Here is a 14,098-nt window from a genome sequence, read left to right as displayed (position 1 = left end):
TGGGGAGATTGAGGCTGGCCCATTCCTCCTGCTCTGTGTGCTATCGACTGGTCTTGCATTCCACAGTGTCCGTCCTTCCCCACTCTGTGCTGCCTCCATGTCCTGGTCACTCATTCCCAGGGCGTCGTCATGTTGGGGAAAGAGTAGGCCACACACGTGAGATTGTATCGCACCTATATCAGGTGTTATCTTTCCAACTTTGGCAGTTAATCTTGCTGAGCCTCTATTTTCTCATCTGACAAATGGGACTAAATATGATGACTAGTTCTCGGGTTCTTTTATTGGGTTGAATGAGAGCATCTGACCCCTATCTAAGTGTAGTATTTAGCAAGTGACATGTGTCCTCCTTCAGTAGCTGATTCTGTGATGGGAAGTAGCCTATCTGTGATCAGTACATAGGGGGATACCAGTATAATGTGGGAGTCACATCGGCTCGTATACCTTTTCTTTCCAGCATGTGAAGGATTTGTGCCACCAAGTAAGAGGGTCTGGATGAAGCAAGCTGCAGAGGAATGGGGTGTGCGCACAGTGCCAGTTCACCCAAGCTCTTCCTCTTGGCCCCTTCTGGTCGCATGCCATTTTGGAAGTGCTGTCTAGTCTTCATGCATTTTGATTTTGTGCATAACACTGCAACTCCACTCCTTATCACACCCCTTTATCTAAACCACCAGTGTGTTTTTATCAGGATTGTTGCTGTTTGGTTAGTGATCTAGGTTCAAAATCTGCAGATTTTAGTGATCTGCCCCAACCCTATCTGCATAAGCTCTGTTAATTTTAGTGATTTTGCAGAATACTATATTGTTGTTTTTAAACACATAAAAAGTGTTATAGCAGAGATATTTGTGTTGATTTCCCTTCTACCTTCCAGCTGAACTTTTGCATTAATCTTCATTTCATGGAACCAGTCTTTGGCCTAGACCAGGCTCGGACCTGCAAGTGACAGAAGAAATCTCAGGCAGATGTGTGCTGTGACTATTTCTTCACACTATCTCTCACCTGGACAAATGCAATAGATTTTTTACTGCTCTCCACTTCTACTCTTGACTCTTAAATGGCCAGTTTTGACATAACATCCAGTGTAAAACTTTTATTTATTTTATTTTTTTTAACCGGCTTAATTCACTTTCTTTTTCTTTTCCTTTTTATTTTTTTGACAGAGACAGAAAGAGAGTCAGAGAGAGGAAAAGATAGGAACAGACTGACAGGAAGGGAGAGAGATGAGAAGAGTCAATTTTTTTGTTGCGGCACCTTAGTTGTTCATTGATTGCTTTCTCATATGTGCCTTGACTGTGGGGCTACAGCAGACCGAGTAACCCCTTGCTTGAGCCAGCGACCTTGGGTCCAAGCTGGTGAGCTTTTTGCTCAAGCCAGATGAGCCTGCGCTCAAGCTGGTGACCTCGGAGTCTCGAGCCTGGGTCTTCCGCATCCCAGTCCAACACTCTATCCACTGCGCCTCTGCTTGGTCAGGCTCACTTTATTTTTCTTGTGTAAAATAATGTGTTGGCCACAGCTGAAGCCTGGGTCCTCTGCACAGAAACTCTGGTGTGGTCTTTACAAGAAGCTTGGTGAGTTCCTGACCAGGAGACTTGGTTACCATTATCTCTCTCCGAAGGTCAGGGTGAGATAGCTCTCGGTCTTGGAGGCATCAAGGGTGGCCTTGGTGAAGTCGCCCAGGGTGGCAGTGCAGCCCCTGGCCCAGGTGTAGCTGTGGTTGATAACAGCCATCATCAGCAACTTCTTGGGCACGGGCTGAGACAATGTTAGTGCCCCTGAAGTGGGATGAGGTGCTCCAGCATAGAGCCACAGCCCCAGTCACCTTGCAAGGGACAGTGCAGGGCTTACCCATCTTGTTCCTCCAGTAGCCTCGCTGCACAGGGACAACAGAGAGCTTAGCTGGGATGATGGCCCTATGATGGCAGTGGCTTCTTCCTTAGAGCACCTAACACTCAGACCAGCATGTCCACTGTAATCCCCAGTGGCGACAGATGCCTTGAACCGGGTCCTCTGGCCAGCCCGTGCCTGCTTTTGCACAGAATCTTCAAAACCTCGTCCTTGAGGGATGCCCCCAGGAAAAAGTGAATGATCTCCTGTTCACTGACAAGAAGGGAGAAGAGAAAGTCTTCTCCAGGGACCTGATCTTCGTGTCCTCGGCCAGGCGGCCCTGCTTGCTGACAGGGATCTGCTCCTTGTTCTCCACCTAGCTGTGGTCCTCAGCCCCACCCTGACCCCAGCCTCAACTTTGGCCCCATGCTGCTGCCTAATTGTCCAGGAAGCCAGCTGCTCTGGCTCCCAGCCCAGGGCCCTGGGGCGTTGCACCCTCCCTTAGCGCCAGCGTCAGCTGCCACTTAGTGTTTCTTCAGAGAGGGAGCCAGGGTAAACCCTCTCAAGCGAAAATCAGAAGACATCTTTGCTTTAGAAATTCTGAAATTAAAAATAAATAATTCAATAAAAATAAAAATTCTGGAATTATTTCGTGTGAATTTGAGGGTTGAGCACATGAGCAACTATGCAGATTCAGTTGGGAAATAAGGTTCTCCCTGTCAAAGAAGGAAGATACAAACATGGGGTGGGGGGGACAGCAAGGAGGAAGCCAGTGGATTGGGATGAGAAGATTCAGTATAAACCCATGATGGCGGACCTGTGACAAGCGTGATTGCCTGTTACTGACACACATAGCCATTTTCGATGACACGCATACCAGAGAAGTATGGGGCCGCATGCCGAGAAGGACGCTTCATCCTTGGCTCCTGCATGGCCAGGTGCAGTAGCCGAGGATAAAACATTTGCTGTAGTGTAGACACTCTGTTCCAAAGGTCTGTAGGCCAAACCAACAGAACTCAGGCACAGAGCATCTAGTTCTGGGACTTCCAGTTAGGCCGGTAGGTATGGAGCAGGGAGCAGCAGAATGCCCTGTGGGACGCATCTCTGGGGGCCCTGTGATCACCATTTCCAGCAACCACATAACCACAGCAGCCATCATCCAATCGACTGTTCTGGGGTGTCATGGATTTCTAATTGACCATCATTACTGAGATAAGTGAGGGGGAGGCTGGGAGAGGTAAGGGCCTGTGCTATGGGTGCCGTTTCCCGCCATTAGAAATAGCGGCAGCCATCTTAATTTACATAAGATGCAACTTGCAGAATTTTAAGACAGCATCTGGGCTCAGGTGTTTGTTGACTTGAGGTCAAAGCTTGAGAATCTGGAAAGGTGCCACTTGGAGAATCAAGAGGAGTGCCAGTACGAACAGGAAATTTGGAGTGCCTGGAACCGATTACCAGACACTTTTAGCACCCTGAAAAATATAGCAATGGCTTTACTCACAATTTTTCCCTCTACGTACTTTTGTGAGACCTTATTCTCAGCGTTAAATAATATCAAAACCAACAAAAGAAACAGACTGACAGATGAAGTTAGTAGCGCTTGCTTGGGCTTGAAGTGTACAAAATACCAACCTTCAATTAAAGATTTAGCCAATGAAATTCAGCAACAAAAAAGTCACTAATAGGCAGGTTAGTTAAAGAATTCCCCCTCCCCCTCACTTATCTTAGTTCACGGCACCCCACACAAGTTAAATAATATCAAGACCAACAAAAGAAACCGACTGACAGATGAACAAAGAAGTCACTAAGCAGGTAAGTTAAATAATTAGATTTTGGTTTATTAAATATAGTTATATATTAAAATTACACATATTTGTTATTTAAACTATAAATATCGCAAAATTATGGGTTTTTTTCTCGAAGTGACATACCACCCGAGTTATGCTCAGTTTTTTGGCAAATTTTGACACACCAAGCTCAAAAGATTGCTTATTACTGGTATAAACACACACACACACACACACACACACACACACACACACATACACACACCTTGATTTCCTGGCTGTCTGCTAAAAGGGCCTAGGAGCAGTGACATCCCTAATAATGAGTGCATCTAGCATTTTGGCTTTAAAGTTTTATTACCCGCTAAAGGAACCGAGTGCTCCTTGGAGAAAAGGCGAATTGCAGGGCAGGGGCTGGTTAAATACAGACAAACCCAGAACATCTGGTGCTGGGAAGTATGGACAAGAGGAGCATGTCAGAAAGTCACAGGAGCCAGTTTGAAACAAGATGAAGTAGTGGATTATAAAATATTGAAAAACAAGGGACTCTAGAGCCATATTGATACTAAAAAACAAATAAATTCAGCGAAGGGGAAGTTCATCTTTATAGTAACATGCCAACTAGTAATAAATGTAGCGGGAAGGGTAAAGTTGGAAAATCTTCATTTTGCAGCCACAGTTGAAGTACTTGATTCCCTACTGAGTGGGAGCTCATTGAGGATGGGAATAGTTACACTCCTAGAGGCTCTCTCCATAAACTACTTACTTCATAGGGAAAGGCTTGTTTTACAGTGGAGAACTGGCAGGCAGCACCTTCACCAAGTGAGCATCATAGGTGACATCACCAGTCATGGTGATGGGCACCTGCAGGCTGTCCTGTGAAGGACCCACACCCTCCCGTGAGATGCTGGCAGTAATGCAGGACCTGGGTCAGAGAGCAGAGAGACAATCAGAGGAACACCAACACAGGGCCTGTGGAGAATGACAGAGGCAGCCTGTGGAATCCTTCCAGGATAAGATGACTGAAGAGACATAACAAGTGTAGACAATGGTGCAAGATTGGATCCTGATTGGAGGGGGAAAAAGTGGCTTCTAAAGATAGTTGGGGAAATCTAAATATAGATTGCAAGATGGCATCAGATGTTTTCTGATTTTGTAATTGCATTGGGTTATGTAGGAGAATGTCTTGTTCTTAGAAGATGCATACTTCTGAGAGTAAAGGGTTGTGATCGCTGCAACGTACTCTCAGGTGGTCCAGAAGAAAGTAGAATGCATACATTACGTATATGTATATAGAGAGAGGACATGTGGCAAAATGGTGATAGCGGTTGAATATAAATTCCAGTGTATGGCATTCCATTGTAATAGTCTTTTTTAATGATACTGTATTTTATGTAGGTTTATAGTTTATTTTTTTCAGTTTCATTGATATAATTGATACATAACATTGTATACATTTAAGGTATACAACATGATTTGACATATATATTTGTTGTGAAATAATTACCACAATAATGCTAGTTAACATCCATCACCCTATATACTTATAATATTTTTCTTGTGATGAGAACTTTTAAGATCTTCTCTCTTAGGAGCTTTCAAATATACAATCCAGTGTTGTTAACTTGTCACCATACTGTACATTACATCCCTGTGACATTTTTCTTAGAACCGGAAGTTTGTGACTTTTGACCACCTTCACTCATTTCCCTCACCCTCTACCTCCCACCTGGCAGCCTCCACTCTGTTCTGTTTCTATGAGTTCTGTTTTAGTAGCTGAAACATATAAGTGACATCTTATATACCTTGTTTCACTTACCACAATGCCCTCATGGTCCATCATGTTGACACAAATGGCAGGATTTCCTTCTTTTTTTGATGGCTGGATATTGTTGTAATACTCTTGTAACACTTTTATAGGTCTGGAAATAATTCAAAATAACATGTTTAAAAAAAGAAATGAGGGTCCTGGCCAGTTTGCACAGTGGTAGAGCCTTAGCCCAGAGTATGGAAGTCCTGGGTTCGATTCCCGGTCAGGGCACACAGGAGAAGCGCCCATCTGCTTCTCCACCTCTGCCCCTCTCCTTTCTCAATCTGTCTCCTCCCCTCCTGCAGCCAAGGCTCTGTCAAAGCAAAGTTGGCCCAGGCACTGAGGATGGCTTCATGGCCTCCTCTTCAGGTGCTAGAATGGCTCTAGTTGCGAATGTCCAACGGCCCAGATGGGCAAAGCTCCACCCCCTAGCCAGCTTGCTGGGTAGATCCTGGCCTGGTGCATGCAGGAGTCTGTCTCTCCGCCTCCCTGCTTCTCACTTCAGAAAAATACAAAAAAAGAAGAAGAAATGAGGTAATTACAGCATGTTAATATTGCTTAAAATTCCTAGGTATGTTATACACACACACACACACGCGCGCGCGCACACACACACATTTATTGATTTTAGAGAGGAAGGGGGAGAGAGAGAACCATCAATATATTGTTCCACTTATTTATGGATTCATTGGTTGCTTCTTGTATGTTCCCTGACCTGGGATCAAACTTGCAACATTGGCATATGAGGATGACGTTCTAACCTACTGAGCTCTCCGGCCAAGGCCAGTGTCTATTATATTATTTTCTCTAATTTTCTGTATGTTTCAGTTAGTTAATCTCAGAGGAAATTTTTTTAAATAAAATAAAATTTAGATACATCAAGTATATAGTTTTTTGCATAACTACTAGATTGAATATTGAGGTTTTATATGCCTTTCTTTCCCTGGTACCCAGGTTATGAAGATTTTATTCACTGGACACCTGTTAGATTTTACACTGGCTTTATACCAGTTCTTCTGTGTGGTCTAGGCTTCTGGGTGTGCCAAGGGACTGGGCTCTCCACCACAGGAGAGAAACTCCTCAAACCACTGCTTAGTTCCCTAGTCTCTCTTGGGTTTGATATGGCTTCGTGCTTCCGTAGGGCTGTCATCTGAGTCCAGCTTCCTTTCTGCTTTCCCCTCTCACACTTAGTAGGCTGTATATTACTATGTTGCTTATGCCACCATTCTTTTTTTTTTTTTTAATTTTTTTTTTTTTTGTATTTTTCTGAAGTTGGAAACGGGGAGGCAGTCAGACAGACTTCCGCATGCGCCCAACCGGGATCCACCCGGCATGCCCACCAGGGGGCGATGCTCCGCCCATCTGGGGCGTTGCTCTGTTGCAACCAGAGCCATTCTAGCGCCTGAGGCAGAGGCCATAGAGCCATCCTCAGCACCCAGGCCAACTTTGCTCCAATGGAGCCTTGTCTGTGGGAGGGGAAGAGAGAGACAGAGAGGAAGGAGAGGGGGAGAGCTGGAGAAGCAGATGGACACTTCCCCTGTGTGCCCTGGCCGGGAATCTAACCCAGGACTCCTGCACGCCAGGCTGACGCTCTACCACTGAGCCAACTGGCCAGGGCCATATGCCACCATTCTTGATTGAGTTAAAGAAACCTTATAGGTTCCATCTGAGGCTTGTCAGCATAGTTGTGTGTTCCCTGTGGCCATGTGGCCCAGAGGTCACACTTCCTGGACCCATGTGATCAGTAGGTACAGGCTTTATCTCCCCCTCCCCGCCATTAGTGAGAGTATAGGATTCTGTCTCCCTCCCCCCCACTGGTAGTGAGAGCACTGTACACTGAGGGGGCCTTTCTCTAATGTGTTGGACCCAGAAGGGGAAAACATTAATTCTGAAATTCTGAGCAGTTGTGTATTGCTCTGTACAGTGTGTGGTGGGAAGTGAAGTGTCTGGAACTTCTTGGAACTTGTTTAGAAGTTTACATTTTAGCAAAGGAGCAGGCACTAGCCCTGGTTGGGTTCTCTTGAAAAGCCAGGCTTAGCTGTGGACAAAAGAGACCTGGTGAGTCAACTTGGTTTAAAGGAAAAGAAAATTGCCCTGGCCGGATAGTTCAGTTGGTTAGAGCGTCGTCCTGAAGCACAGAGGTTGCTGGTTCGATCCCTGGTCAGGGCACATACAGAAACAGATTGATGTTCCTGTCTTTTTCCCTTTCTCCCTTTCTCTCTAAAATCAATAAAACAAACATAAAAAAATAAAGCAAAAGAAAATTATTTCAGTTCAGTTTTGTTTTGTTTGGGCTAAAGAGAATACTTATGTTTTTTTAGTACTGGTTTAAAACTCATGTGGGCCTTGGGGTCAGTTTCGGCAAAAATGAGGGCAGTAATGGACAGTTTGGGACTTCCAGAATGTATTTACTTGCTCGTGTTTAAAGGTAGAGATGGGTCTGAGTGGAAGTCTGATAAAGAGGTGAAAGGGAAGAACTTGGCTCTTTTTATTTTTAATTTAAAGATCTAAGTGACTTTATTGAATGGGTCATGAATCAGACAGCATCCCATCTAGTAAATAGGTGTTCCTTGGCTCTTTTTAAGAAAGAAGTTATTCTGAGATCCTTAGAATTTTACTGTATTTTACGATTGTTGGGAACTCAATATTTGGCCAGATAGGATCCTTTGGGGCAGACCCTTTGGGTCAGGTGTCCCCAAACTAAGGCCCCGCAGGACACATGCGGCCCCCTGAGGCCATGCATCCGGCCCGAAGCACTTCCGGAAGGGGCATCTCTTTCATTGGTGGTCAGTGAGAGGAGCACTGTATGTGGCGGCCCTCTAACGGTCTGAGGGACAGTGAACTGGCCCCCTGTGTAAAAAGTTTGGGGACTGCTGCTTTGGGTCATTGGGTTGTTTTATGTTGGGGCCGAAGGTACTTTAAACAGATTCAGACGTGTTTCATCCTTGCAAGTGTTTGTTGCTTTTCTGTACTTGTTTTTAAGATCTGATCACTACCCATCTTTTTCTCTTTATTCTCCACATTCATGGTCCTCTTTTTGTGATTATTCACATTGAACTTGAGAGTTTATAGTAATTTTAAATCTTTCAGCAACCTAAAATAAGCCAAAACTTTCAAATTCAGTGCTTTATAAGTTGTACTATGATCTCTCTAGATCCCATATGTGTGTGTAGACATGTGTGAGTTATGTGTGTATATAATTTACATTAGTTTGAGTTTAAAGTAAATTTTTGTCTTGCAAAATAAAAATACTTATTAAACTTTAAAACCGCTATGTATATAGATCGTAGTGATTAGAATTGCTATCATCATTATACTCTGTTTTCACTTTGTGCCTAAGAACAGCAACCAGGTTTACTCTTCCCCTCAAAGAAACTCCTGTCTCCCTCTTCCTCATTCCGTCATCTCTGACCCAACGTTCGTCAGTAGCGTGTGCTCTCTGCCTCCTCTTCTGTTTGGAAGGTGAAGATGGGCTATCAACTCAGGCTGATTAGCAACTTGGGTTGGAATACCAGTTCTACAACCTACCAGCCATGCCATCTCAGTGTCTTGCTTTCTTCATCTCTGAAATGGGGGTAGAAGGCCACAGCAAGGGCTGATTCCCTTTGCTTACCTTCTCTGCCCCTTCAGCCTCTCCAGAGTGTTGGTTATTTCAGCTTAGAATCTCTTCCATTTGAAAGTTCTCCCAGCCAGTTAAACTTGTGGTTAAGATGAGTTTTCTTAGCTCCTTGGGAGGCCTGGTCCCTATGCCACCCTCCAGCTGCATGTAGCATTTAAAAGCAAAAGCAAATACAGGAAACATTCCCACGCAGCACCCTGGAAGGGGGAAGGATGGGTGCTTGTCAGAGGGCGGAGGTGGAGGGGTGGGGGGCTTGCCCAGAGCTCACAGCCCTTCACACCTTCTCATGTGGGTTAGGAATGTGTAAGAATGAAAAGGAAGCGCTTTAAAGAGAGAGGGACAATATAGCGAACCGGGCCAGATCCCTCTTGGCACGGCTGGACTGGGAACAGAGGGCCTGCCACAAGTGTGTTGGTGCCATTGAGACACCGCTGGACAGACTTCCCTCCCTGGCTCTGGGCCTTCTGCCCTCAGCCATGTCACCTGGTTCTCCACCAGCCGTTTCTGCAGCAGCCACAGGTATGGGGCAGTCTGAGCAGTACCAAGGTCCTGGGCTACTGTGGAGGGATGACATGTGACCCCTGCCCTGGGCTCTCTGGGCACCAGGCCGAAGCCAGGAAGGGGGGCAGGGAGGATGTCTGTGGTTGCGTTACTTACTAGCAGATGTTGTAGCTGCTTCCACAGTGCCCACGAACATATTTCCTTCCCGTGGACTTCGATTATATCTGATTGGATACATAAAGGTAAAGCGCACAGCTTCCTCTGCACCCCCTCAGCCAGCGGAAAGTAGTGTTCTTTGCTGTTCCCGGTGTAAACTGAAACTTGTTTCTTGCTTTCTGTACAGTGGAGAAGGCCAGTGCCTATCTCTCTAAGGCTCCTCGCTGGAAATCAGGGTGCTCCTTCAGCCAGCACACAGCCGAGTGGAGAAGGCAGAGCATAGGACTCTGGCCAGAAGATGGGTCAGGGGGCTGTTTTCTCAGCTATCAAATGGGACTGATTTCTTACAGGGATACTTGTTCAGACAGTATTTATGATAGTACTTTGAAATGTTTAAAGCACCAGACAGGTGCTTTTCCTTCGACACAGGGTGGTATGTAAAGTTGAGAGAGAGAGAGAGACCGACTCTTTGTCCTTCCTGCCCAAGAGTGGAGGTCTTATTAGAGGAGATAAGATACACCTGCATGTTTATTCAGCATCGTTGAAGGTGACTGTCTGCTTGTCTCTGATGGCATTAAACGGCTCTGGGAGCTCACTGGGGAAGGAGCCTCATGGAGAAGGTGACCACCCGAGGTGGTTTGGAAAGATGCGCCATGGAGGTGGACATGGAGGAGCGCTGACCTAACAAACAAGTACTGAGAGGGGGCCGCTGGGCAGAGGGATGAAACTTAGGAATGAATCGGGTCTCTGTGACACAGCAATAGTGGGTTGGATTGGAGCATTAGTTTGGACTTACCCGCTGTGCAATGGAGGAGCCATGGAAAACGTTGAGCCAAGGGAGTGTGAAGGTCAGAACTGAGCTTTAGGATGAATAATCTAGGGAGGAATTGGAAGCTTTCCCTATGGGAATATTACTAGGAAAATATATCAAACACCTCTTCACCTTTCAACATTATTTTGAAGATTGAGATAAAGAATGTGGGAGTACGTTTGGAGATGGGTCAGGATGGTCCAGGAACCAAGCATCCTAGTCCCATGGCAACAGCTGAACATCCTGACATAGGTGCCTTGAAACCAGGCTGAGCCTCACTCCCTGGTGAAGGGGTAGTGCTGCAGCGACCAGCACACGCTGCTCCCGCAAACCCCTCGGCTTTGCCCCTTCCTTTACTCCTGTTCCTCACTCCCAGTTTGGCTTCTGCCCCTGCCTGGCCCCCGACTTCCTTTGTTTTCAATTCCTGGTCTGGGAATACCCAATACCTGGGGCTAGATCTGCTTCCTCAGATTTGTTCTTGACCCTTTCCAGGAAGGTCTCCTATTCTGATCACTGGGACTACTCGTTCAAGCCACTCCAACTCCAGCTGAGCCCTGGCTCCGGGACCTCCAGCATGGGCTTGCTGGCTCAAGGGGAGTGTTTTAACAGAATGCGAGTTGGATACAGATGCAGATTCTGGTGTTAACCATTTTCTAGCTTGGGTGAACGTTACTGAACTACTTGAGTTTTGGTTTCCTCCAGAAGAAAAGGAAGATAACATGGATCTCTTTATCTCTGCCTCTTTATCCACACACCCCCTTTATCCTCTCTCTCCCTCTCCTTCTCCTTTACTCAGCTTGGTTGTGAGGTTAAATGAGGTAATGATTTCAGAGCTGCTTGGTGTCCCATGAATATTGGTTCTCCTGACTTAAAATTCCAGATGGAGAACATTTACTTGTGAGCTCAGCACATCCTTCATCACTGTCTTTCTAGATTCATTTACACTTCCTTTTTTGCCCTTTTGCAAAAGCTTTGTTATAAAACGTTTAATTATTTATGCTCCAACAGTTTCTACCACTGCCTACGGGGAGGTGCCTGAGGTCTCAAGACAGAACTTGAAGCACATTTTCCTATAGAAAGAATGTTACTGCTTGATGGTTACTAGATACACTAAGAGGACTATAGCCTAAGGAACATATAGGCCAGACAGGTTCATATGGGCCTAACAGCGTTGCTCAATTTCATGAAAAAGTATTTGGACAGATGTTGCCAAGCAAGCAACTTGCCAGAAACCATCTGTTAGTCAAATAAGTTTTTTTGTTTGTTTTTTCTTTTTTAGTCAAATAAGTTTTTAAATATGATATATATGTTGGCTCACTTATAGTTTGTATTGGGTGTAGGGGACAGGCTGTATAGCCTAAGTCTTAGTTTTAAGACTAAGCTTTTCCCCACACCTGCATGGTGGTGGTGCACTCTCATGAGGAGTGCAGTTATGCCTCGGATAAGTGACTTTGAGTCGGAGACTTATTTGTATATGGGATTAGGAGTTTTGGTTTCTGCACTGTAGGGTGGGGCAGACCAGGAGCTTGCTCTCTCGGTTCCTGCTATCACCATTGCAGGGGCCTCCCTGATCCCTCGCCCTTCATGGGAAAAGCAGGTTTTCTGATTTTCCCTTGTCTTCTCTTGTGGCTTGCCTGTCCTGGTGAAACACCAATAAACCTAATGGCCCACCATCCTCCGACTCCGCCATTTCTTCACCGTCTGCCCAAATCCAATGGGAACCTGCATGTGAATGGCCACAGTGGCGGCTCCTGGCCTTACACCATCCATTTATAACCTGAGCCTGCCTGTTCCTCCTGTGTCTCTGCCGTCATTCTCAGTAAGTCTTGGTGGTTGGGACCACATAGGAGGCATTTGACAAAGCCCTGCTGATGGAAAAGCAGTGTGACATTAACCTCATGGTCCTATGCTGTCCTGACTGCTCCATTTTTATGAAATGTGGAAACTCAAGTTTAATGGGATGAGAAAGTTGGATAAGACCTTGGAATACCTTACCTACCCCCAAATCATATTTAAGCCATTCCTAGCGGGCAAGAACTTACTCTGTTATAGGACATGCTCCGATGGCACATGATTCTTCACAGGGATCCCCTCCAAGGGCTCTGCCTGAGAAATCCTTTCTTGATGTCTGTGGTCAGAAAGGCACTGAGAGGGGGTGGTCAGGGCCTTGCCCACTGTCTCCACCACCACCGCAAAAATCTACTTTCTGGACAACATCCCCATCACTGCCCTCTCCTGTCACAAGTACAAAGGCCACTCCTCCCCAGGAGAAGGGGACCGTTTAGGCTTTTTATGTCCTGGGGACTAGGGAAATACAGCTATGTCTTCCTACCATCCTTTTCTCCTCTCTATAGGAAGGGAAGAGAGAACAGTGGGCATGCCCCCAGTCTTTAAAGCTGGAAGAGAATACACTAGTTACTTCATATAGCATGTAATGTTATTAGCCACTACTGGGAACCAGGCATTATTAAGAATGTAGACATTAATGTCATTGCCCTTTTGGAGATCCTTGGCTTTGGAAGGTTTGGTGACCTCAGGTCACCTTTGAGTGGCAGAGTTGGGTTTCAGTACAACTAACATCAGAGCCCAAGTATATAGCACTCTCTTGTGCTGCACAGTATGTGGAAGAGAGTGGGCATGCCTTTGGCCTCTGCAGCTAGTCCCTGTCTCTGTGACACACTCAGGCTATACATGCTTCATGGGACAGGGATGTAGGGCTGGGCTGGGGCTGCCAGGAGAAGGCCCATGCTGGGTGTTCTTCCTGATGTCAGGGAGGGGGGACACGGCCTCAGCCCTCCACCCGAAAAGTCTCATCAGCCACTTTCCTACATGACCTGCGTGTGTCAGGGGCACACAGGCTCTCGGGAGCGTGAAGAGTCTTCCAGGTGTAGGTAGCTGTAGCATGTGCAGTGATGTAGTCCCCGGTTTGCAGAGGATGAACCCGAGTTCTGAGCTCCCAGTAGAGCAGTTTGTGGTCAAGCCTCAAGCAGGACCCAGCTCTCTGATTCCCCATCCAGTGCCCCCTCCCTGTCTGGAGGCTTGGGCTGCAGTTTCCCGCCTGTGCCTTTTGCCTTAGAGGAGATGGAAAGCTGCTGGTTTGTCATCCAGCAGAGTATTACCAGATGTTCCATCAGCCTTCTCTTCCTCGGCCAAAAGGTTCTTTGTTCTAAAAGGCCTTTCTTCCTAGTCTAATGGTCTGCCCCCCCACTGCCCCGCCCCCACTCTCCTCACTGCCCCGCCCCCACTCTCCTCACTGCCCCGCCCCCGCCCCCCTCTCAGCCCTCACACAAAGTGAGCCCGTGCTGGGCATGTTTCCTTTGTGCAGCTTTGGCTCTGGTTATTTCCTGCTCATTTTTTTCTTTTATAATGGTTTCACTTCTTTTCAGCATTTTCCCTCAGCTTTGCTCAAGCTGCTGTCATGACCAGTGTTGACCAAACCTCTCAAATCCTGAGCTTCACTACAAACTTGGGCGTTTTGTTTCACTCCTGTCCTTACTCCTGTGTGAGGATGGCACTCCCTGACTCGACTAGTACCTGATAACCTGAGGCCGGGGTGGGGGTCCAGACACTGTGCTTTCATTCATTTGGGACGACCT

General features: G+C 46.4%; 1 protein-coding gene and 1 pseudogene across 1 annotated transcript in view; one reads left to right on the top strand and one right to left on the bottom strand.

The window, feature by feature from the left end:
• PANX1 (pannexin 1) overlaps positions 1–14,098 on the top strand; it is a 60,217-nt gene that overhangs the window by 18,647 nt on the left and 27,472 nt on the right. The window lies entirely within an intron of this gene.
• On the bottom strand, positions 1,470–5,438 carry LOC136319073 (small ribosomal subunit protein uS5 pseudogene; annotated as a pseudogene).

Source organism: Saccopteryx bilineata, chromosome 1 (genome assembly GCF_036850765.1).
Source record: "Saccopteryx bilineata isolate mSacBil1 chromosome 1, mSacBil1_pri_phased_curated, whole genome shotgun sequence".
NCBI lineage: Eukaryota > Metazoa > Chordata > Mammalia > Chiroptera > Emballonuridae > Saccopteryx > Saccopteryx bilineata.
The sequence above is the reverse complement of the archived record's forward strand: the minus strand, read 5'-3'. Positions and strand labels throughout refer to the sequence as shown.